Source organism: Heteronotia binoei, chromosome 15 (assembly GCF_032191835.1).
Source record: "Heteronotia binoei isolate CCM8104 ecotype False Entrance Well chromosome 15, APGP_CSIRO_Hbin_v1, whole genome shotgun sequence".
NCBI lineage: Eukaryota > Metazoa > Chordata > Lepidosauria > Squamata > Gekkonidae > Heteronotia > Heteronotia binoei.
The window spans coordinates 59,374,315-59,400,230 of NC_083237.1; the positions used below are offsets into that span (position 1 = coordinate 59,374,315).

Sequence of the window (25,916 nt, forward strand, 5' to 3'; positions counted from 1 at the left end):
AAAGTGCCGTCAATTCTCAGTCAACCTATGACAACCCCATAGGGCAGGGGTCCTCAAACTTTTTAAATAGGGGGCCAGTTCACTGTCCCTCAGACTGTTGGAGGGCCGGACTGCCGTTACTGTACAAGGCCGCGGGCCGTCAGTTCTCCGTCTTCTGCATCTCTCTCCCTTCCCCACACCACACACCCCGGCCTGGGAACTCACCTCACCTCGGTATCACCTCACACTCTGTCTCCGCCACCTCAGCCCAGTGCCAGAGTGTGCGTTGCTAACGCGAGTTTAGGTCGAATGTCACTTCCGGTCTGATTTTGCCATAACCAGGCGGGCCGCATAAACATCCTCAGCGGGCCGCATCTGGCCCGTGGGCCGTAGTTTGAGGACCCCTGCCATAGGGTTTTCAAGACAAGAGACGTCCAGTTTTCCATTATCTGTCTCTATGCAGAGATCCCAGACTTCTTCCTTGGTGGTCTCCCATCCAAATCCTGACCCCACTTAGCTTCTGATGAAATCAGGCTAGCCCAGGCCACCCAGGTCAGGGCTCCCAGAATGCAGTTGGGACTTTGTGCTGAAAGAACGGCATTCACTTTTTTCCTCTCACCCCAAATACTAGAACTCCAGGACATCCAATGAAACTGATGGACAGTAGGTTCAGGACAGACAAAAAGAAATACTACCTTACACAGAGCAATTCAAATGTGGAATTCGTTGCCAGAGGATGGCCACAAGAATAAATATCTTTAAAGGGGGATGTCTGCATCCTGACATCTGGGTTTCAGACTTCGCGACCTGCCAACTCTCCTCAGGAGAATTACCAAAACCGGGGTTCACCTCAGGAGTGCACGACAATGGAGCAAGCCCTCGACTAACCGAGAACAATTTTTGGCCACTGTGTGATACAGAGTGTTGGACTGGATGGGCCATTGGCCTGATCCAACATGGCTTCTCTTATGTTCTTATGTGACACAGAGTGTTGGACTGGATGGGCCATTGGCCTGATCCAAAATGGCTTCTCTTATGTTCTTAAGTGACACAGAGTGTTGGAATGGATGGGCCATTGGCTTGATCCAACATGGCTTCTCTTATGTTCTTATGTGACACAGAGTGTTGGACTGGATGGGCCATTGGCCTGATCCAAAATGGCTTCTCTTATGTTCTTAAGTGACACAGAGTGTTGGAATGGATGGGCCATTGGCTTGATCCAACATGGCTTCTCTTATGTGACACAGAGTGTTAGACTGGATGGGCCATTGGCCTGATCCAAAATGGCTTCTCTTATGTTCTTAACAGCGATTCTTGGCACTCAGAGGCAAGAGGAGGGGGCCTGATAGAGTCACCTGGGAAAACAGAGGGAAATCAGGTGTCATCATCAGGGGGAGAGGAGACCAAGGATGCTGACAGGGAGGAAAAAGTCCAGGGGGGGGGGGGGGGGACCGATCGAAACCAGTTCCATCCAGTCTCCGCTGGCACCTCCCGGTGGGAGCAAGAGGGAAGAGAGCACAAGGGGATTTAACCCAGCTGGGACAGATGAGAGTTCCAAGAGAGAGGTTAATGATTGGTGCAAGAGAAAAGACCGGGAAAGGGAGGCAACAAAGGGGACCATGAGGTTGGGAGAAAGCACCAGAGAGGTTGGGAGAAGAAAAGATCCCCTCGAGGCTTGGAGGAAGATATCGGTGAGAGTGAACCGCTTCCCCAGGCACGTCTGAGTTCCCAATAAGGTTCCCCACCGGGTTCCTTATCCTGGAAGTCTTTTTGCCTGAGGGGAGTGAGAGCGGTGGTGAGGTTGGCAGAGGATTAGACAGATTCATGGAGGAGAAGTCTCTCCATGGCTGCTAGCCATGGTGGTTGAGAGGAATCCCCACACTGAGAGGCGCTAAGCTTCTGAATCCCAGAGCCAGCCAAATCAGAGGAAGGTCTGGGCCTCTATGCCCTGTTGCTGGCCCTCCAGAGGAGCTGTTTGGCCCCTGGGTGAGACAGGAGGCTGGACTAGATGGACCCCTCGTCTGATCCAGCAGGGCTCTTCTTACGCTGTTATCTGGGGTAGATCTTGGACTCTATGTCTGTCGGTCTTCCATAGGAACTGTTTGGCCCCTGGGTAAAACAGGATGCTGGACTAGATGGACCACTGGTCTGATCCAACAGGGCTCTCCTTACATTCTTATCAGGGGAAGGTCCTGGCCTCTATGCCCTGTTGTTGGCCTTCCAGAGGAACTGGTTGGCCCCTTTGTGAGGCAAGATGCTGGACTAGATGGACCAGGGAGGGACGGTGGCTCAGTGGTAGAGCATCTGCTTGGGAAGCAGAAGGTCCCAGGTTCAGTCCCTGGCATCACCAACTGAAAAGGGTCCAGGCAAATAGGTGTGAAAAACCTCAGCTTGAGACCCTGGAGAGCCGCTGCCAGTCTGAGAAGACAATACTGACTTTGATGGACCGAGGGTCTGATTCAGTATAAGGCAGCTTCAGTTGTTCATATGACCACTGATCTGATCCAGCAGGGCTCTTCTTTTTTTTATATTCTTAAAGACTCTGAAGTACCCTGTTGCTTCACACACGCAAGGACTGAAACCTAGTACTGAAAACTGACCAAGTTGCTAAACTCTGACGCATCGTGAGCCTTGCATGGCAATTACAAGCACACCAATGCACCGCGAGTCTTTCAGGCCCCCATTTATTATATATAAAGTTTGGTGTAGTGGTTAAGTGTGCGGACTCTTATCTGGGAGAACCGGGTTTGATTCCCCACTCCTCCACTTGCACCTGCTGGAATGGCCTTGGGTCAGCCAGAGCTCTCTTATCCGGGAGAACCAGGTTTGATTCCCCACTCCTCCACTTGCACTTGCTGGAGTGGCCTTGGGTCAGCCATAGCTCTGACAGAGGTTGTCCTTGAAAGGGCAGCTGCTGTGAGAGCCCTCTCCAGCCCCACCCACCTCACAGGGTGTCTGTTGTGGGGGAGGAAGGTAAAGGAGATTGTGAGCCGCTCTGAGACTCTTCGGAGTGGAGGGCGGGATATAAATCCAATATCTTCTTCTTCTTCTTCTTATATAATAGTTTATGAGAGAGTCAGAGATTCTAGTAAGAACTACATAAACGTCAGATATTGGAGAGCCGCAAGCCATGAATGTCAGATGTTTGAGGGAGGGAGGGAGGGAGGGAGGGAGGGAGGGAGGGAGGGAGGGAGGGAGGAAGGAAGGAAGGAAGGAAGGAAGGAAGGAAGGAAGGAAGGAAGGAAGGAAGGAAGGAAGGAAGGAAGGAAGGAAGGAAGGAAGGAAGGAAAATAGATGGGGAGAGAGGTAGAAAGAAAGCACCTTTAACTGCATTCTCCAAGCTGATGGCTGGCTTGGAGAAGTGAACTTAAGAGACAAATGCCTTCTCCAAGCTGGCTGCTGAAGCACGGAAGGCTTCAAGAGCCACAAAATATGTGTGAAAGAGCCACAGTTTGGCCACACCTGTTCTTGACTTAAGGTCATACCAGACAGCAAGAGCTCTTTACAGCTCTAAAATTTATTGGAAGTTGACCCTGACTTAAAAGATAAAGGGGGAACCCTTTCCGCTCAATCCACTGCCAATAAAACTGCCTTGCCCAGCTGTTATTGTCATCTCCTGTACTCTTAGCAGCTATCAGTAGGGGGAAACTGGCAAGCTTTTTAAAATAAACTAAATACCAAACTGGACACATTGTGAAAGTTTGCCAATTTAAAAAAAACAAAAAACAAAACAGACAGTCGTGGTATAATTTTAAATAAAAACACCACGGCCAAAAGATCTGAAGGAAAAAAAAATGTTCTGCACCTTTAACATGTGAAAATGGGCAGTTGAAGTTTCGCCAGGTAAATAATATCATCTGGTGAATAATATTTCATTAAGCCTCTGTTAGAGGAACGGGGCATTTGTCTCTAGGCATGTTGACAACCAAGGGAGACCCTTTATGTGAGAATTCTGTCCCAACTGAATGGGGATGGGGTAGTTAAAGCTGGAAATGCCTTTCTCATTGGAACCAGCAGAAACCAAATCCAAACTGAAGAATCATAGGAATATAGATCCATTGTGGCATAGTGGTTAGAGCAGGGGTGTCAAACATGCAGCCCAGGGGCCGAGTCAGACCCCTGGAGGGCTCCCATCAGGCCCCCCGAGCAACTGGCTTTCATCTGCTTCCTTCTCCCTCTCTCTTGCTTCCTTCTGTGTCAGCTTGCTTTCCCAGGCTTGTTCAATCACACAGCAGAGCTACTGAGCCAAGCCTCTGTTTTCTCCATTAGTTGAGGCTCCTCCCTTGGGGAGGAAGGGGGGGGGAGGCAGAGCTTGCTTTGCCAGTCTCTCTCAATCACACAGCAGAGCTACTGAGCTAAACCTCTCTTCTTTCTACTGGCTATGGCTCCTCCCCCTCCTGGTTCCCCCGGGGAAGGAAGGAAAGAGCCAGCGCTTCCTTTGCCCAGTTCCCTGGATCCCATGGGAGAAATACAAAAAAAGGACCTTTAACACCAACAAGTTCTAATGTCTTAAACATGTTTTAAAAGTTTTTTTAAAATCTTTAATTGCGTTTGTCTGTGTCCTTTATAAAGTTTATATCTCTGCTACCTGGCATTACATTTTATGACACCCGTGGCCCAGGGACTCCTGCTTTAAAAAGTTTATATCTCTGCTACCTAATCTTAAATAAGTACACACATGGCCCAGCCCGACAAGGCCCTGTCTGTCTCGACAAGGTCTTATTTATGTCAGATCCAGCCCTCATAACAAATGAGTTTGATGCCCCTGGGTTAGAGCGTCAGCCTAGGATCCGTTAGACCCAGGTTCGAAACCTCTGCTCTGCCATGGAAACGTGCTAGAGTCTGACCTTGGGCTGGTCATGCACCCTTAGCCCAGCCTACCTTGCAAGGCTGTCATGAAGGAGGACAGGAGAATGACGACAAGCTGCTTTGAGTCCCTGCTTGGGAGAAAGGCAGGGTATAAACAAAGCTTTACTAACCGATTCTAACAAAACCGAACCAATGAGTAGTTTTTATAATGAACTAAAATTCCAGGGGAAAGAGATTCTGTCTGCATGATAACGCCGGACGGCTTAACTGTGAACCCCAGTATTCAGGGGTCGTTTCACAGAAAAAGAGGGGCCGGAGCTCATTAGCACAACTCATTTTGCATAACTCATTTGGATACGCCACACACCCCTGACATCAACAGAAGGTGTACTAAATTATATCAGCTCAGCATCTACCATAAAATGCTTCTTGAATTATAATTGCCATCATAAAACCTTACTCCCATCAGACTTTTAAAATCACTCTCTCCTTTGTGGCCACAGTAAAGATTTCCTTCTGTCTGCTTTCTATATTTTGGTTATTTTCCTTTTTTTGGTGGGGGGGAAATATTAGAGAATTTGTCAAATCTGAGAGTTCAGCAAAATTCTCACAGGGGGTTTGAACAATGGAGCCCAGAAGCAAGTGGAGGGGGGGAGAAAGAAAGAGCACAATAAAATTTAGATGTTCTGGAGCTCTGCTCCTGTGAGCTCCTGCCCAAAATGAGGCCTACCAAGTATTTTTCAGGGATTCTCCGGTGCTCTTTGACAGAAGAAGATGCTATTGGATTTATATCCCGCCCTCCACTCCGAATCTCAGAGTCTCAAAGTGGCTCACAATCTCCTTTATCTTCCTTCCCCACAACAGACACCCTTTGAGGTGGGTGAAGAAGAAGATATTGGATTTATATCCCGCCCTCCACTCCGAAGAGTCTCAGAGCGGCTCACAATCTCCTTTACCTTCCTCCCCCACAACAGACACCCTGTGAGGTGGGTGGGGCTGGAGAGGGCTCTCACAACAGCTGCCCTTTCAAGGACAACCTCTCCCAGAGCTAGGGCTGACCCAAGGCCATGCTAGCAGGTGCAAGTGGAGGAGTGGGGAATCAAACCCGGTTCTCCCAGATAAGAGTCCGCACACTTAACCACTACACCAAACCGGCTCTCCGGGCTGAGAGAGTTCTTATAGCAGCTGCCCTTTCAAGGACAACTCTGCAAGAGCTCTGGCTGACCCAAGGCCATTCCAGCAGGTGCAAGTGGAGGAGTGGGGAATCAAATCCGGTTCCCCCCAGATAAGAGTCTGCACACTTAACCATTACACCAAACTGGCTCTGTTTCTGGCTGTGGCTGTTAATTCTGTTAGGCTATAGATGCTGATTGTTTGTGGTGAGGGGAAGCAGCCCACCTCCTCTCCCACCCCATTACGGTACCGTCTCACCAGAAGAATCTGTGGGAGTTCAGACCACAGCAAGGCACATTACAGGCAACCTGGAAATTCCTCCATTAATGCCAGGGGCAGGGGGAGGGCAGACGGCATATTTTTCACTGGTATAAGGCTATTAAAGAGTTTAATATTTAACAGCAGCTGCAATGGAAGCAACGTGTGTGTGTGTGTGGGGAGGGGAGTTGGAGAGACCCAAGCGATTCTGGCCCTGGTGATGTTGGAAGGTCACCTTGGGAACAAGGGAGTTTGCACGACTCGTGGCTATGCCCCTCCATAGCAAGAGAGGAGAGGATGGAGATGTAAGCCCCACTAAACTAAAGCCCTCATTTTAAACCCAAAGCTTACATTACAACAGACTCTTATTTATGGTACTTCACATCTAATGACATAGACATCAATCTGCTATTCTGACTTATACTTGCCCCCTTGTTGATGCAGGCCAGTTAACGTACACTACCAGACCCCAAATTGTGCTTCTTTTAATCTGCTAACAAACATCTCCATGATTTTGCACACTAATTCACTGCCCACTTTCTCTGTATTTAGGACTGCTTGCCATTCCATACTATTGTTTGTTGAAGGGTGCTTCCAGCACACGAAAGCTTACGTTCTGAACAAAACTTCGTTGGTCTTAAAGGTGAAACTTGACTCCTACTTTGTTCTAAACTCAGAGGGATTTATCTCTAAGGAAGCTTTCTTAGGATTACACTGAAAAAGCTGAGGATGTTCACCACTTTCTCACATTCTTTGCACTGTTTTCTACAAGAGGGTGGGGGCAGTGTGTGTTGCTCTCTAAAATGGCCCCTCAACGAATCTGGTATCCCAAAAGGAGCCTCTAATAACTCATTTTTTTAAAACGGAAACACAAATGCTCTCTAACGGAATTATCAGCTCCTTAACTCCTAAGTGCGAAGAAGGGGTTACTCAAGGGAAGCCACAATAGATGTATCTGTTTGAAACCGGTTTCCTTGCAAAATAGGTATTTCTAATTTAAGCTGGGTCAATAATTTCGGAGCATATGAAAAAGATCCAGTTCAGTCTCTGGCCACTAAAAATGGCAGCAGAGAAGAGCCCTTCCTTTGTTCAGAATAGGGTCAACCCACGGGATCCATGAACCTAGGAAGAGGTGAATGTGAGAATTCGGAAAGGTATTTCCGTACTTAAATCTCCTTCTGTATTCCCGTATTCAGGGGTGGAATTCTAGCAGGAGCTCCTTTGCATATTAGGCCACACACCCCTGATGTAGCCAATCCTCCAAGAGCTCACAAAAAAGAGCCTTGTAAGCTCTTGGAGGATTGGCTACATCAGGGGTGTGTGGCCTAATATGCAAAGGAGCTCCTGCTAGAATTCCACCCCTGCCCGTATTTAATCTCTCTCTTTTCACTGGAGGGGTGGCTATGTATCACACAATTAGTTAACTTCTAAACGCATCGTCTTGGAGGCAACAAGATCAAATAACCTGCAGATGCTCCTATGGACATGCCAAATCACCACTTGAACCACAATGTTCATTTATTTTGCAAACCTCACCTTTGAGCCCTTCCCATGCATGGGTACGCGAGAGCTGAAAACTACCACAGAGTTGACGATTCCCAAGGACGTGGGGACGTGATAACGGTCAAAGTAACTCAATACTTACATCATGTGCTAAGTATGATACGACTCCAAACCGGGCCTCCTCGTGCCCGGCCCTACACATCAGTTCCACATGCCAAATGGCTGAAGGTTGCTTTCCTTCCCACCACCCTGAAATCTGAAACGGCGCCTCTGGGGTAGCACTGACTGGTCAGCGTTGAAGGGTAGAGGAGACCCTCCCAGTTCACCGAACACAGCTATCGCAGAGAGTTGTGTGATCTAGCCTTTGTGGAAATCAAGGTTGGGGTTGTCAAAAACGAAACTGGGGAAGCAGGCGTTTTTTCTTTTTTCTTTCTTTTTTTAAAATTTTATTAGGTTTTCAGGTAGAATAGGAATGGGGGGGGGGGTAAAAGGGAAGGGGAAAGGAAAAGGAAATGTCCTCTGTGCAAGCACCAGTTATTTCCGACTCTAGGGTGACGTTGCTTTCACAACATTTTCGCGGCAGACTTTTTACAGGGTGGTTTGCCATTGCCTTCCCCAGTCATCAACACTTTCCCCCCAGCAAGCTGGGGACTCATTTGACCGACCTCAGAAGGATGGAAGGTTGAGTCAACCTTGGGGCAGCTACCCGAATCCAGCTTCCGCCGGAACTGAACTCAGGTCGTGAGCAGAGAGTTCAGACCTCAGTACTGCAGTACCGCTGCTTTACCACTCTGTGCCACGGGGCTGCTAAGGGGAAAGGGTAGGGTAAATAAATTAAAATTTTGTAACATTTCTACTTATACATTATTCATTTCATATCCTCATAACCCACGCCCGTCATCGTAACATTTTTCTGCAATTTCATCCTATCATTCATTAATCATTAACATCTCTTAAAACTCCTGCTAAGACAAGAAGATATATTTTCAGGGGTCGTTTTGCAGAAAAATAGGTGGTGGAGCTCATCCAGGGATTGTTATGCAGCTGCACCTACTATTCAATGGACAAGGTGGGAAGGTAGAACTCTCAGAAAGGTTCAGGAGCTCTGCTCCTGTGAGCTCCCACCGAATCCGAGGCCTGCATATTTTATATGGCAGTATTTGCCATAGATGTTCTTAACACAAGCGGTGACTGCAGCGAGAATAATCTTTGCTAAACGTTGGAAATTATAGGAAAGGTGTTTTTTCTTTGTTGGATGTAGTAACTCAGCAGTCTTCCCAGCTACCTGGCGAAACAGATGAACAGCACTGCAGACTGTTTTGCCAGGCAGCTGGGAAGACTGCTGAGTTACTATATCAAAGAAACAAAGAGCTGGAAGGGATCTCCAAAGGTCATCTAGTCCAATCCGCTGCACAATGCAAAAAATTCAGAGATTCAACCAAACTCTCCCTGCTGTATGCCCAGAGGAAGGCAAAAAGCCTCCAGGGTCCCTGTACTAATCTGGCCTGGAGGAGAGTTCCTTCAGGGAAAGGACGGTGGCTCAGTGGTAGAGCATCTGCTTGGGAAGCAGAAGGTCCCAAGTTCAATCCCTGGCATCTCCAAAAAAGGGTCCAAGAAAATAGGTGTGAAAAACCTCAGCTTGAGACCCTGGAGAGCCGCTGCCAGTCTGAGAAGACAATACTGACTTTGATGGAGGGTCTGATTCAGTAGAAGGTAGCTTCATATGTTCTTAACCCCAAAGTGGCCATCAGCGTTATCCTGGGTATGCAAGACAGGGCCACGAGAACTAAGCCCTGAGGCAACCCTTCCTGCTCACCCCCCCCCCCCTCACGAGCTGCCTAAGTTCACAGGGGCAGCCATCTAGCCTGTTTCAAAACCTCCCAAGAAAGAGAGCCCACCACCTCCCGAGGAAGCCAGCTCTGCAGAAAAACCACACAAGCTGTCAGGAAGTTCTCCCTAACGTTTCGCTAAAAGTTCCCCCAGGTACAAATACGGATGCACATGCTCTTGGCTAGAGACTTTGCTTGAAGACCTTCTGGAAAAAACAGGTTGCCATGACACCTTGATACTATGGGCCAGGGGTGGCCAAACTGTGGCTGTTTCATACGTATTATGCAGCTCTCAAAGCCCCCAACACCCCATCACCTGGTTTGGAGAAGGCATTTGTCTCTTTAAATCACTTCCCCCAAGCCAGCTGGTGATTTGGAGAATGTATTTAAAATTGCTTTTTTTCCACCACCACCCCCTTCTCCCTCCCCCATCTATTTTCCTTCCTTCTCAGTCTTGTGGCTCTTAAAAGCATCTGATGTTCATGTCTTGCGGCTCTCAAACATCTGACGTCTATTCTATGCGGCTCTTACACTAAGCAAGTTTGGCCACACCCTGCCTTGGGCTATTTAAACCTAACACTGGGGTCCACATCTTTCCGAGTCACACAGAACTCTTCAACTCTTCTACCTGAGGGACCGTCTCTCCCCACATGTTCCCCAGAGAGTACTGAGATCGAGAACTCAAAACCTCCTCGTTGTCCCCGGGCCAAAGGAAGCCCGCTTGAAATCTACTAGGGATAGGGCCTTCTCCGTAATGGCCCCTTCCTGGTGGAACCAGCTGCCAGAAGAGGTGAGGGCCCTGCGGGATCTTGCCCAATTCCGCAGGGCCTGCAAGACAGTCCTCTTCCGGCTGGCTTACAACTAACCGGCACCTGAAACTGAGTGTAGTTTTATAAGACCGCTGTATGTTTTTAATGTTTTAACTGTGTAAAATGTTTAAATTTTTATATTTTTATGTTAGATTTTATATGCTGTAAGCCGCCCTGAGCCACTTGGTGGGAAGGGCGGGATATAAATCATAAATAAACTAAACTAAACAATGCAGAGAGCTGTCTTCACAATTTGCAGGTTTTACCAGCCTCCAGATGGTGGCTGGAGATCTCCTGGGGACTGCAGGCGACAGAGATCAGTCCGACAGCAGAAAATGGCTGCTTTGAAAGGCGAATTCAGGGGTGTCAAATTCATTTGTTATGAGGGCCAGATCTGACATAAATGAGACCTTGTCAGGCCACGCAATGTTGAGCTGGGCTTTGTGTGTGCCTATTTAAGACATAAACTTTACAGAGGACACAGACAAATGCAATTAAAGGTGCTTTCTTTGTATTTCTTCCACAGGATCCAAGGAACTGGGCAAAGGGAGCTCTAGCGCTTTCCTTCCTTCCCCAGGGGACCAGGAGGGGGAGGAGCCTCAGCCAATAGAAGGAAGAGAGGCTTGGCTCAGTAGCTCTGCTGTGCAACTTAGAGAGCCTGGCAAAGCAAGCTATCCTTCCCCTGCTTCCTCCCCAAAGGAGGAGCCTCAGCCAATGGAGAAAATAGAGGCTTTGCTCTGCAGCTCCTGTGTGACCTGGCAAAGCAAGCTGTTATGTAGAAGGAAGCAAGAGAGGGAGAAGGAAGCAGACGACGGCCAGTTGCTCGGGGGCCTGATTCAGCCCCTGGGTCACATGTTTGACACCCCTGCTTAAGGCATTCTACCCCACTGAAGTCCCTCCCCTCCCCTCCCCAAACTCCACCCTCCTTAGGTTCCACCTCAAAATATACACACACTTCTCAAGCCTTCAAATGCCCAAGCCCACATAAATAAGCGAAGAAGATAATTTCAGAAAGCATGTCTTATATTCCTGTGCCTAAGTACAAACTGCTCTTGTGTATCTGAGATGAGAAAAACCAGAGAGGCAAGACAACAGAAAACCTTGCAGCTCCTTGTTCACTCTAGCACAGGGGGGCCCAAGCTATGGCTCATGTGGTCCTTTCGCACATATTGTGTGGCTCTCAAAGCCCTCACTGCCCTGTCGGCCAGCCTGGAGAAGGCATTTCTCTCTTGAAATCCCTTCTCCAAGCCAGCTGGCAGCTTGGAAAATGCATTTAAAGTTACAGTTGCTTTCTTTCCACCTCTCTCTCCCTCCCTCCCTCCCTCCTCACCTACCTACCTACCTACCTTCCCATTCCTTCCTTCCATCTGTACATACATTTGGTGTAGTGGTTAAGTGTGCAGATTCTTATCTGGGAGAACGGGGCTTGATCCCCTAACTCCTCCACTTGCAGCTGCTGGAATGGCCTTGGGTCAGCCATAGCTCTTGCAAGAGTTGTCCTTGAAAGGGCAGCTTGTGGGAGAGCTCTCTCAGTCCCACCTACCTCACACAGTGTCTGTTGTGGGGGAAGGAGATTGTAAGCCACTCTGAGACTTTGATTCAGAGAGAAGGGTGGGGTATAAATCTACGGTCTTCGTATTCTTCCTTCCTTCTCTTCCCTTCCCTCCTCCCTCAAATATCTGACATTTATTCTATGTGGCTCTTATGTTAAGCAAGTTTGGCCACCCCCATTCTAGAGTGATATTGTTGATAACTTTATATCAACTTTTGCTACTAGCTTTAAACCCACCTGGAGGTTGGCAGCTTCATTTGCCTCTCCTCTACTCGATCCTCACAGCGACCCTGTGAGGTAGGTTAGGCCAAGAGTGAGTGACAGGCCCACGGTCACCCAGCGAGCTTCTGTGGCAGAGTGGGGATTTGAGCCTGGGGTCTGCCAGTTCCTAGCCTGACATTCTAACCGCTTCTTTCCTCTCAGTGTGTCCGACACCCAGACTCTGTAACAAGGCATTCCTTCTTTGTTCGTACGAGGAATATAAGGAAGGAAACTGTGTCTTGTACACAGGGCTTTTTTTTTTGTAAAAACAAAGTCCAGCATGAAATCATTTGCATATTAGGCCACACCCCTGACACCACCATTGTTTCACACAGATGGAGCCAAGTGGGCAGTCGTGTTGGTCTGAAGCAGTAGAACAAAGTAGGAGTCAAGTTTCACCTTTAAGACCAACAAAGTTTGATTCAGAACGTAAGCTTTCGTGCGCTCCAAGCACACTTCATCAGACGAGGAATCAGGCACAGTGAGCAGAGCTACATAGAGCTGGTAGGCAGTGGTTTAGAATGCAAAATGGTCCAAATTTAAGATCCAATGACAGAATAGTAAAATTAACAAATTGAGCAAACCTTTGACGGGTTGCATGAGCATGAGAAAGCGATAAAACAGTAATATGTCAAAATGTGAGAATGTCTGTTAATCACTCTTGTATAAGGCTGGGCCAAAGAGATGGCGTTTCTTTCTCAGAAGTTTTTCCCATCCACGGGGCTTTTTAAGTAGAAAAAGCACAGCAAGAACTCATTTGTATATTAGGCCACACCCCCTGATGCTTAGCTTCCAAAATCTGATTAGACTGGAGATAGCCTGGGCCAGGGGTGGCCAAACTGTGGCTCTTTTTCACATATATTGTGTGGCTCTTGAAGCTCCCACTGCCCCGTCAGCCTGCTTGGAGAAGGCATTTCTCTCTTTAAATCACTTCTCCAAGCCAAGCCAGCTGACAACTTGGAGAATGCATTTAAAGTTGCTTTCCACCTCTCCCTCCCTCCCCCATCTATTTTCCTTCCTCCCCTCCCTTCCTTGCGGCCCTCAAACATCTGAAATTCGTGTTTCGTACACTATGTTTCTGCTCTGTATGTTGCAGAAATGCATTTTTAAACAAATATATCCCAGGAAGCCTCAACACCTAGCTCAGGGATGTCAAACGTGTGGCCTGAGGGCCAGATCAAGCCCCCAAATGGCTCCTATCAGGCCTGCGAGCAACTCACTGTCATCTTCTTCTTCTTCTTCCTTCTCTCTCTCTCTTGCTTCCCCAGGCTTGCTCTATCACACAGGAGCTACAGAGCAAAGCCTCTATTTTCTCACTGGCTCACCAGCACCTGAAGCAACTTATGTACAAAAGCTTGCAATGCCCAGCCATTTCATGTTTTTCCCTCAGTCTTAGGCTCAAAGCACTGACCATGAGCTTTCTGGAACGAATGTCAATAAATCAAAAGTAGGCTTGCAAGTTACAGATGCACACCTGAACGGCATACTCAAGATTGCTACAGCACAGACACCGTCTCCAGATTTTGACGCAATAATTCAGAGCAAGAGGTGCCAGTCATCAGAAATGGTTAAATAAACAAAATATTGCTTTTAAGCATGTTTTAAGTTTTTTTAAAAAAATCTTTAATTGTGTTAATTGTCTGTGTCCTTTATAAAGTTTATATGTTTGCTACCTGGCATTACATTTCATGATACACGTGGCCCAGCCTAACAAGGTCTCATTTACGCCGGCTCCAGCCCTCATAACAAATGAGCTCCACACCCCGGCCTAGCTCCTTTCCCCTCGGAACAAACAGCAGAGATAAAAATGACATTATTTACAAGCACTGCGGTTCTTGACTTGTGACATATAGAGCCAAAGAATAAAGCACAGCGAAGGGAAAGGAGCCAGCTCTGACGAAGAAGAATAACCCTGAATACATAATTCAGAACACCTTGTCATGCTTTCTTGCAACATTCCAGGAAACCCCACACATTTCGCTTCCTTGCCTAAAACAACAAACAAAGACTTATGTTGGACAAACACGAATCCACCTTTAAATTCTTTAAAGCTTGAGGGGAAAACAGATTAAGGCTGGTCTGCCAGAGCAACGAGCATCCTTAGCGTTCAAAAAGGCCCACAATGCAAAACCCGAACGACATTACAGAGAATTCAGCTCTTCAGCCAAATCCTACTCGCTAGGGATGTACAATCAGATATTACCAATCAACCCACCCCCCTAAAAAAAAAAAAACACCCCGTCACAGATATTATAGCAAATCTGAATTAGAAAAAAAAAATGAATAATAGTAACAATAACTCCAATGTAGCATTGAGTTAGAGAGGACCCAGGTTCAAAAAAACAAAAACAAAAAACCTTGGACCAGTCACACACACTCAGCCTAGCCTACCTCACAGGGCTGTTATTGATGGGGAAAGGGAGGGGACGTAGTCATCCTCTTTGGATCCTCCCTAGGGGAAAGGCAGGGTATAAATAAAGTAAATGAATAAAATTGGCTTCTATTTTGGTGTTTGGCTCAGCCAGGGCTTTTTTTGTAGCAGGAACTCCTTTGCATATTAGGCCACACACCCCTGATGTAGCCAATCCTCCTGAGCTTGCAGTAGGCCCTGTACTGAGAGCCCTGTAAGGAATTCTAGCAGGACCTCCTTTGCCTATTAGGCCACACACCCCTGATGCAGCCAATCCTCCTGGAGCTTACAGCAGGCCCTATACTAAGAGCCCTGTAGGGAATTCTAGCAGGACCTCCTTTGCCTATTAGGCCACACACCCCTGATGTAGCCAATCCTCCTGGAGCTTACAGCAGGCCCTGTACTGAGAGCCCTGTAAGGAATTCTAGCAGGACCTCCTTTGCCTATTAGGCCACACACCCCTGATGTAGCCAATCCTCCTGGAGCTTGCAGTAGGCCCTGTACTAAGTGCCCTGTAAGCTCCAAGAGAATTGGCTATATCAGAAGTGTGTGGCCTAATATTCAAAGGAGCTCCTGCTACAAAAAACCCCCCGGGCTTAACATTTAAGGTGCTCAAGAGAAGAAATGAGTGACTCAGCAGAAATACAGCTGACAGGGACATTTGTCAAGCGCTAGAGTCCCACACAGATTTTGCAAAGAAAATTACGCTGAACATTTCAATCCAGAGCCCCCCGACCTTTTTGACCTTTGAAGAAGACGACTGCAGATTTATACCCCACCCATCTCTCTGAATCAGAGACTCAGAGAGCCTTACAATCTCCTATATCTTCTCCCCCCCACAACAGACATCCTGTGAGTTAGGTGGGGCTGAGAGAGCTCTCCCAGAAGCTGCCCTTTCAAGGACAACCCTTGCGAGAGCTATGGCTGACCCAAGGGCATTCCAGCAGGTGCAAGTGGAGGAGTGGGGAATCAAACCCAGTTCTCCCAGATAAGAGTCCACACACTTAACCACTACCAAACTGGCCTTGGGGTACATTGGGACTTCAGACATTAGTCAGTGGACATGATTACTAAATGGGTGCTGCAGGAGGTGGAGCCAACCACAAAACGTCAGTGAGCAAGCCTACGCATAACGTTAATAGTACCTCTTCAACATTTCAGGCAGAAGTTTAGTTTAATAGGATGCCTTTTAATCCACACAGCCAATCAGAAGCCCTGTCAGGCAAAGGCCGCACCTAGCTCCACCCACTTTCTAAAGCTCTTGGCAGGCTCCACAGTGCCCACGGGCACCACGTTGAAGCCCCCTGGTTTTGTCTTTCCAGAGCGAGGAGAAACTCTACAGCAGTGAAAAGCAAGAAAGAAGATAGTGTGTTTGAATCCTTGCCCTCTTCACTAAGCTGGAATTCTCCATGCATTCAAAGAGGCACACTGAGGGAAAGACTAGGCAGAAGACGTCTCCTTAACATGTGGACTCCTCGTGTGGGTTTGATTCCCCGCTCCTCCACTTGCACCTGCTGGAATGGCCCTGGGTCAGCCACAGCTCTGGCAGAGGTTGTCCTTGAAAGGGCAGCTGCTGCAAGAGTTCTCTCAGCCCCCCCACCTCACAGGGTGTCTGTTGTGGGGGAGGAAGGGAAAGGAGATTGTAAGCCGCTCTGAGCGGAGGGCAGGATATAAATCCTATATCATCATCTTCTTCTCACAGTTCTTTATAGAGGTTTAAGTTTGTGATTTCCCCATGTAACCCCCACCCTCAATGCATCTGGGAACAGCATATTCCTCTGAGGACTTCAGGACACCAGGGGGGGGGGGGTGTTAATGTACAAATTCACCCCTAGCCTTTGAAGCTAAGGTGAAAAAATGTTGGTCCCTGATAAACAGAAGTTTCCAGTGAGAGCCAGTGTGTGCCTTTCTTCCCAGTATTTTGGACCTTTTTTTTTTGCCTTCAAGTCACAGCTGACTTATGGCAAACCTTAGAGTTTCGAGGCAAGAGACTTTCAGAAGTGGTGTCCAATTTACAGGGGTCATTTTTTAGAAAAAAAGGTGCCGGAGCTCATTAGCACAACTTATCTGCATACGCCACACACCCTTGACATCACCGGAAGGTGGACTCAATTATATCAGCTCAGCATTTACCTAAAAATGTTTCTTGAATTATAATGGTCATAATAAAACCTTACTCCCGTCGTACTTTTTAAATGACTTTCTCCTATGTGGTCACAACTGTCGTTTCCATCTGTCTGCTTGATATGATTTGGTTATTTTCCCTTTTTTGTGGGAAAAAAAATATTAGAAAGTTTGTCAGATCCTAGAGTTCAGCAAAATTCTCACCGGAGGGGGGGTGGGGTTGAACAATGGAGCCCAGAAGCAGGTATTGGGGGTGGGGATTAAGAAAGAAAGAGCACAATAACATTTAGAGTAGGGGTGTCAAACATGTGTGCTGGGGGCCAAATCAGGCCCCCGGAGGGCTCCTATCAGTCCCCTGAGCAACTGGGTATCATCTGCTCCCTTCTCCCTCTCTTGCTTCCTTCTGCATAACAGCTTGCTCTGCAAGGCTTGCTCAATTGCTCTGGAGCTACAGAGCAAAACCTCTATTTTCTCCATTGGCTGAGGCTTCTCCCCCTCCTGGTCCCCTGGAGGGCGGGGGGAGGGAAAGAGCCAGAGCTTCCTTTGCCCAGTTCCTTGGATCCCATGGGAGAAATACAAAGAAAGCACCTTTAAGTTCAACAAGTGCTAATGTTTTAAGCTTTTTTAATATATTTGTTAGTGTCCTTTAAAAAGTGTATATCTCTGCTACCTTATCTTAAATAGGTACACACATGGCCCGTTCTGACATGGCCCAGCCCAGTTAGGTCTCATTTAGGTCAGATCAGGCCCTCATAACAAATGAGTTTGACACCCCTGATTTAGAGGTTCCAGAGCTACGCTCCTGCGAGCTCCTGGCCAAAATGGGGTCTGTCCTGTCTCTGCCTCCCAGCCCTGGTATTCCTTGGAGGTCTCTCATCCAAGTACTAACCACAGCCATCCAGGCTTGGCTTCCGAGATCTGGCAAGATCAGGCTAGGTCCAGGCATTTTGCTCCTTAACTCCCAGGAAATAATCTTGGCAAGTTTCCATACACAAACACTGCCTCCTTGCCTGATTATGGGTCGCCAATATGAAAGGGGGTGAGGAGCCTTCCTTCTAAACAAAAGCTGCATTCCCACAGCTAGTTTGCACACACTTGGCAAAGGAAGCCTCGGGGGAGGCCTTTTATGGTACTCTGCTCTACGGTTACCAGGGAACGTGCTACAACAGTGAAGTGTTCGGCTGCCTATGAGGGTCTCCACTTAGGACACCAGGAGAAGCTGGGGCTGCGGTTCGGAGGGGAAAGCGCCGCTTTGTCTTCAAAAGATCCCAGGTTCAATCCCTGGAATCTCCAGCAAAAAGATTTCATGTTAACAGGCACAGAGGCAACTCCTCCTCTGCTTGACAGGGACGCCAGCCTCCAGGTGGGACCTGGAGATCCCTTGGCATTAGAGCTCCCTTCCAGACTACAGAGATTGGTTCCCCAGGACAAAATGGCTGCTTTGGAAGGTGAACTCTAAGGCACCGTACCCCACTGTCTTTTCCAGACTCCACCCCCAATTCTCCAGGTATTTCTCAATCTGGATATGGCAACCACCTGCCCCCCCCCAAAAAAAAAAATAGCTAGGGGGGTGATTTGGCTATCTTAATCTGAGCTCAGGGGACCAGACTACTTTATCTGTCATGCTGGCCTCTCAAGAGAGTCTGTTTAGGTCTGACGAGAAACCCTTTACATGACCTTTCCAGATCTTCATCATGTTCATCGTGAGGCTCAAGGAAACACGCCAGGGGAAGAGAGAATCCTGTCCCCACTCCAGTTCCTCAAAGAAGCAAGATTGATTTAAAGAATCATTTGGAGAAATCACAACAGAAGATAAAAAAGAAAATTAGTATCCTCTATCTCAGGGGTGGCCAAAGTATGGCTCGGGAGCCACACGCAGTACTTTCACACATATTGTGTGACTCTTAAAGCCCCCACCACTCCGTTGGCAGGCTTGGAGAAAGCAGTTATCTCTTTAAATAACTTCTCCAAGCCAAGCCAACCAGAGAATGGAATGGAGAATGCATTTAAAGTTGCTTTCTTTCCACCTCCCTCCATCTATTTGCTTTCCTTCCTTCCTTCCTTCCTTTCCTCCCTCCCTTCTTTCCTTCCTTCCTCCCTCCCTCCCTTCCTCCCTCCCTTCTTTTCCTCCCTCCCTCCCTTCCTTTCCTCCCTCCCTCCCTTCCTTTCCTCCCTCCCTTCCTTCCTCCCTTCCTTCCCTCCCTTCCTTCCTCCCTTCCTTCCTTTCCTCCCTCCCTTCCTTTCCTCCCTCCCTTCCTTCCTCCCTCCCTTCCTTCCTCCCTTCCTTCCTTTCCTCCCTCCCTCCCTTCCTTCCTCCCTCCCTTCCTTTCCTCCCTCCCTCCCTTCCTCCCTCCCTCCCTCCCTTCCTTCCTTCCTTCCTTCCTTCTTTCCTTCCTTCCTTCCGCTCTCAAAATCTGACATTTATTCTATGTGGCTCTTATATTAAGCAAGTTTGGCCACCCCTGGTATAGAACATTGTGGCTTTTGAGTTATTTTCTGCCCATTCTTTGAGGCAATCTCTGGTTTGGACGGTGAATTTTCTGCTGCAAGTCCAGATTAAACATGCCCCGTTGTTATGGGATGCCCTGTCAGCTGGCTTGGAGAAGGCATTTAAAGTTGCTTTCTTTCCCCCTCTCTCCCCTCCCATCTATTTGCCTTCCTTCCTGTCTTCTGGCTTTCAAACATCTGACGCTTATTCTATGTGGCTTTTATGTCAAGCACGTTTGGCTACCCCTCCTCTATCTGTATGCACCGGAACAGCTTGTATCGTTGATATAAGAATCTGGTGAAAAACAGTACGATTCAAGGGTGGGGAATTCACAACGTGTGAAAAATAGCAGCACGGTGGATCTTTTCTAGGGAAGATTCTCTGTCCAAAGTGAACCCCAATGGTGACAGCAGATTCCCTGGGACTGGCAGCGTGAAGAAGGCAACAGGCATGACTCGCCTCTCCCCCCACCTCCTGGACGTGCAGCTGCCAGTCAGGTACCTGCTAGGTGAATGCTGGAGGCCCTGGCAGCTGCGCCGATGCTCCACATTCCAGACAGGTTGTAGCAGGAACTCCTTTGCCTATTAGGCCACACACACCCTGATTTAGCCAATCCTCTTGGAGCTTACAGTAGGTCCTGCGCTAAGAGCCCTGTAAGCTCTTGGGGGATTGGCTCCATCAGGGGGTGTGGCCTAATATGCAAAGGAACCCCTGCTAGAATTCTATCTCTGGACCCTGTACTAAGAGCCCTGTAAGCTCTTGGAGGATTGGCTCCATCAGGGGTGTGTGGCCTAATATGCAAAGGAACCCCTGCTAGAATTCTATCTCTGGACCCTGTACTAAGAGCCCTGTAAGCTCTTGGAGGATTGGCTCCATCAGGGGTGTGTGGCCTAATATGCAAAGGAGCCCCTGCTAGAATTCTATCTCTGGACCCTGTACTAAGAGCCCTGTAAGCTCTTGGAGGATTGGCTCCATCAGGGGTGTGTGGCCTAATATGCAAAGGAGCCCCTGCTAGAATTCTATCTCTGGACCCTGTACTAAGAGCCCTGTAAGCTCTTGGAGGATTGGCTCCATCAGGGGTGTGTGGCCTAATATGCAAAGGAGCCCCTGCTAGAATTCTATCTCTGGACCCTGTACTAAGAGCCCTGTAAGCTCTTGGGGGATTGGCTCCATCAGGGGGTGTGGCCTAATATGCAAAGGAACCCCTGCTAGAATTCTATCTCTGGACCCTGTACTAAGAGCCCTGTAAGCTCTTGGGGGATTGGCTCCATCAGGGGGGCATGACCTAATATGCAAAGGAGCCCCTGCTAGAATTCTACCTCTGGACCCTGTACTAAGAACCCTGTAAGCTCTTGGAGGATTGGCTGCATCAGGGGGGTGTGGCCTAATAGGCAAAGGAGTTCCCGCTACAAAAAAGCCCTTGATACAACCCACATATCTGTCCTCCTACTATGGTCTGCCAGCGTCATCAGGGCTTGAAGGCCCAGAGCTCAGGGGCAGAAGGTTCCAGGTTCCATTCCCCACCGCTTGCATATTAAAGAATCAGGTCGTCGCTGATGTAAAAGACCTTGGCCTGGGACCCCGGAGAGACTCTGCCACCCAGAGCAGCCAACAGACTGAGGGCCCGACTCAGTCTAAGAGAACGTCACATGTGTATTCACAGAGGCAGTGATAGAAAGGGACTACAAGTCACAGCTGACTTAAGGTGACACTGTGGGGCAGAGATGGCTAAACTGTGACTCAGGAGCCACATGTGGATTTTTCACACATATTGTGTGCCTCTCAAAGCCCCCACAGGACGGCTTGGAGAAGACATTTGTCTCTTTAAAGCACTTCGCCAAGCCAGCCAGCAGCTTGGAGAATGCATTTAAAATTAAAGTTGCTTTTTTTTCCCCACATCTCCCTGCCCCCATCTATCTTCCTTCCTTCCTGAGAGCCAGTTTGGTGTAGTGGTTAAGTGCACGGACTCTTATTTGGGAGAATCAGGTTTGATTCCTCACACCTCCACTTGCAGCTGCTGGAATGGCCTTGGGTCAGCCATAGATCTCGTAGGAGTTGTCCTTGAAAGGGCAGCTACTGTCAGAGCTCTCTCAGCCCCACCCACCTCACAGGGTGCCTGCTGGTGGGGGGGGAGTAAAGGAGATTGTGAGCTGCTCTGAGACTCTGAGATTCAGAGTATAGGGCGGGATATAAATCCAATATCTTCATCTTCTTCCTTCCTTCTAGCTTCCTTCCTTCACCAGGCTGTTGAACAGTTTGAGTCCAGAGACACCTCTTTAAGACCAATAAAGTTTAGTTCTGGGTATAAGATATCTGAAGCAGTGTGCCTTCCTTCCTCCCTGTCTTGAGGCTCTCAAACCTCCGACATTCATGTCTTGTGGCTCTCAAACATCTCATGTTTATTCCATGTGGCTCTTACGATGAGCGAGTCGGGCTCCCCCTACCTCAGCTGCTCAGACGATGGTTCCTAACATTCAATCCACCACCACCCGCCAAGCGTGCAACATCGTGCCCCTCCCTTCCAAGCCTCAAAAACCAGCACATGAAAATAAGCAATCAGACAAAACAACTTTTGCATCCAGGAGGCTTGGGTTCAAATCCTCTCATATGCCATGGCAGCTCGCTGGGTGCCCTTGGACCAGTCACACACTCTCAACCTAACCCATTCCCTAGGCTGTTGAACAAAGTCGGAGTCCAGGGGCACCTCTTTAAGACCAACAAAGTTTCGTTCTGGGTATAAGATATCTGAAGCCGTGTGCAGCGTGTGGCTCTTTCACATGTATTGGGTGGCTCTTGAAGTCCCGAATGCCCTGTTGGTCGGCTTGGAGAAAGCATCCGTCTCTTTACATCACTTCTCCGATTCAAGCCAGCCGGCAGCTTGGAGAATGCATTTAAAGTTGCTTTCTTTCTACCTCTATCTGCCCTATCCATTTGCCTTCCTCCCTGTCTTGCAACTCTCTAACATCTGGCGTTTATTCTGTGTGACTCTTATGATAAGTGAGTTTGGCCACCTCTGGCTTATACCCAGAAGTAAACTTTGTTGGTCTTAAAAGTGCCACTGAACTCAAACTTTGTTCTGTTGCTTCGGACCAACATGGCAACCCACCTGGATCTACCTCACAAGATCGTTGAGAAAATAATAATAAGAAGAAGATATTGGATTTATATCCCGCCCTCCACTCCGAAGAGTCTCAGAGCGGCTCACAATCTCCTTTCCCTTCCTCCCCCCACAACAGACACCCTGTGAGGTAGATGAAGATATTGGATTTATATCCCGCCCTCCACTCTGAAGAGTCTCAGAGCGGCTCACAAACTCCTTTCCCTTCCCCCCCCCCACAACAGACACCCTGTGAGGTAGATGAAGATATTGGATTTATATTCCGCCCACCACTCCAAAGAGTCTCAGAGCGGCTCACAATCTCCTTTCCCTCCCCCCCCACAACAGACACCCTGTGAGGTAGATGAAGATATTGGATTTATATCCCACCCTCCACTCCGAAGAGTCTCAGAGCGGCTCACAATCTCCTTTCCCTTCCTCCCCCACAACAGACACCCTGTGAGGTAGATGAAGATATTGGATTTATATCCCGCCCTCCACTCCGAAGAGTCTCAGAGAAGCTCACAATCTCCTTTCCCTTCCTCCCCCACAACAGACACTCTGTGAGGTAGATGAAGATATTGGATTTATATCCTGCCCTCCACTCCGAAGAGTCTCAGAGCGGCTCACAATCTCCTTTCCCTTCCTCCCCCACAACAGACACACTGTGAGGTGGGTGGGGCTGAGAGGGCTCTCACAGTTGTCTTTCAAGGACAACTTCTGCCAGAGCTCTGGCTGACCCAAGGCCATTCCAGCAGGTGCAAGTGGAGGAGTGCGGAATCAAACCCGGTTCTCCCAGATAAGAGTCTGCACACTTAACCACTACACCAAACTGGCTCTCAATGGAGATAAAATGGAGAAGAGGGAAATTATGTCAGTTGCTTTGGGTCCTCACTGGGGAGAAAGGCGGGGTAAAAAGGAATTAAATAGTTATATAGACACACTTATAAGATACACACAGACCGTAAGACAAATCTCAGATTCAGCAAGACCCACACGCCTAATGGCCATCAACCAACTCCTTAATGTTATGTTCTATTCCAGAGTTGGCCAAACAGCAGCTCGGGAAACACATGTGGCTCTTTCACACATATTGTGTGGCTCCTGAAGCCCCCACCACCCCATTGGCCAGCTTGGTGAAGGCATTTCTCTCTAAATCACTTCTTCAGGCCAAGCCAGCTGGCAGCTTGGTGACTGCACTTGAAGCTGTTTTCTTCCCACCTCTTCCTCTCTTCCCCCATCATCCTTCCTTCCGTCCTTCCAGCTCTCAAACATCTGATGTTCAAATCTTGCAACTCTCAAACATCTGGTGTTTATTCTATGCGGCTCTTATGTTAAGCAAGTTCGGCCACCCCTGATCTGTCTCTATCTGCCTACTTCTTTAAGGGCCTGGGAGAAGAAGATGATGAAGAAGATATTGGATTTATATCCCACCCTCCACTCCGAAGAGTCTCAGAGCGGCTCACAATCTCCTTTCCCTTCCTCCCCCACAACAGACACCCTGTGAGGTAGATGAAGATATTGGATTTATATCCCGCCCTCCACTCCGAAGAGTCTCAGAGCGGCTCACAATCTCCTTTCCCTTCCTCCCCCACAACAGACACCCTGTGAGGTGGTGGGTGGGGCTGGAGAGGGCTCTCACAGCAGCTGCCCTTTCGAGGACAACCTCTGCCAGAGCTATGGCTGACCCAAGGCCTTGCCAGCAGGTGCAAGTGGAGGAGTGGGGAATCAAACCCGGTTCTCCCAGATAAGAGTCTGCACACTTAACCACTACACCAAACGGAAGACTTGGGAATTTATCCTCCAGGTGGGTTGAGCTGATTAAACAGCTCTCCTTTCTCAGCTGTCAGAGTCCACTGTAAAGTGGGGAGATGGGGGGGGGGAGTATCTAAAATCTAGAATAGCCTATTTACACCCTGAGTTCTAAATTGCCTCCTTTGTAGATTTCCATCCCAGGGTGGGGTCATAGGGCCCCTCTTAAGAACCCCTGCATGAACAGCTTCTTAAAGATGACAGGTCAAAATCAGGAAACTCCTGGGCTGCGCATCAAACGCAGCACCTTCTACCCCAGCCGTGCAATCCATCCACGCTTGCTTCATTTTAACCCCGAGTCATTCCTCTGACTCCAGAGCAGCCACTATTTATCTGGCTCCAGCCTCCCAATCCAGTCCTGAACACGTTCTGCAAGGGCGGCGTCACCCAACGCTCCGGAGCCAGTCTGATTCCAGAAGAGAGCCACAAACAGGGCGGTGGACTGGGCTCTCCTTCTTCGGAGGTCTTTCAGCAGAGGCTAGGTGGCCATCTGACAGCAATGCTGATCCAAGAATTTCGGAAGATCGTGAGGGGGGGTGGGCAGGAAGGTGCCCTCTGTAGACCTTTCTTATAGGGCAATGCCCAATCGCTGCTACAGGGCCATGAACAAACAAAACAACCAGTTCCCCTGGATGGCCAACAACAAAGCAGAGAGGCTAATATCTTCCCCTGATAAGGAGATCCCTGCTGGATCAGCCTGGGAGTCCATGTTGTCCTGATCCTGTCCCACCCAGGGGCCAACCAGTTCTTCTGGAGGGCCAACAACAGGCTAGAGAGGCCAAGGCAGAGAGGACTGATAAGAAGAGCCTTGCCGGATCAGACCAGCGGTCCATTTAGTCCAGCATTCTGTCTCACACAGGGGCCAACCAGATCCTCTGGAGGGCCAGCAACAAGGCAGAGAGGCTGAGGCCTTCCCCGCGAAGAACATAAGAAGAGCCCTGCTGGATCAGACCAGGAGTCCATGTAGTCCAGCATCCTGTCTCACCCAGGGGCCAACCAGTTCCTCTGGAGGGCCAACAACAGGGCACAGAGGCTGAGGCCTTCCCCTAATAAGAACATAAGGAGAGCCCTGCTGGATCAGATCTAGTCCAGCATCGTGTCTCTGGAGGGCCAGCAACAAACACGGGCCGAGAGGCCGAAGCTTCCCCCCGCCCCTGATGTTGCCTCCTGGCTTTGGGATTCAGAGGATTAGTACCTCGGAATGTGGACGTTCCCCTTAGTCACCGTGGCGCTAGTACATAAGAAGGAAGGAATTTTCCTTCAGGCTAGATCAGTCTAGGGATCCTGGAGGTTTTTTTGCTTCCTTCTTAACATAGCGGGGTCACTGGGGGAGTGGGCAGGAAGGCGGTTGTGAATTTCCTGCATTGTGTGTGTGTGGGGGGGGGGGTTGAACTAGATGATCCTTGGGTTCCTTCCAGCTCTAGATTTCTACTTTTCTCTTCTCCCCCACACACCAGGGGGTGGGTCATGAATCCGAAGCAAGCAGCCCACCCACTCCGTGCGGAACTCTGAACCCGGCGCGAAAATGAAGGGGAACTGGCTGATCTTCACAGCCGAGTTATCTCGACAGTGATTCTCTCCCGGCAAGAAAGAGCCCACGGAGGCTTGGCGGAGGCTGTCTAAAGAGCTGGGTTTGACCACTGCCCCCCCACAATTAGGGTTGCCAATCCCCAGGTGGGGGCAGGGGATCCCCCGGGTTGGAGCCCCCCTCCGCTTCAGGGTCATTGCAAAGCAGGAGGGGGGGAGGCAAATGTCTGCTGGGCACTCCATTATTCCCTATGGAGACCGATTCCTATAGGGCAGGGGTGGCCA

The 25,916-nt window shown here is 48.9% G+C and overlaps 1 protein-coding gene across 1 annotated transcript in view; it reads right to left on the reverse strand.

The window, feature by feature from the left end:
- Positions 1–25,916, reverse strand: part of ERBB2 (erb-b2 receptor tyrosine kinase 2) — a 148,845-nt gene that overhangs the window by 122,034 nt on the left and 895 nt on the right. The gene's annotated exons all lie outside the window — the stretch shown is intronic.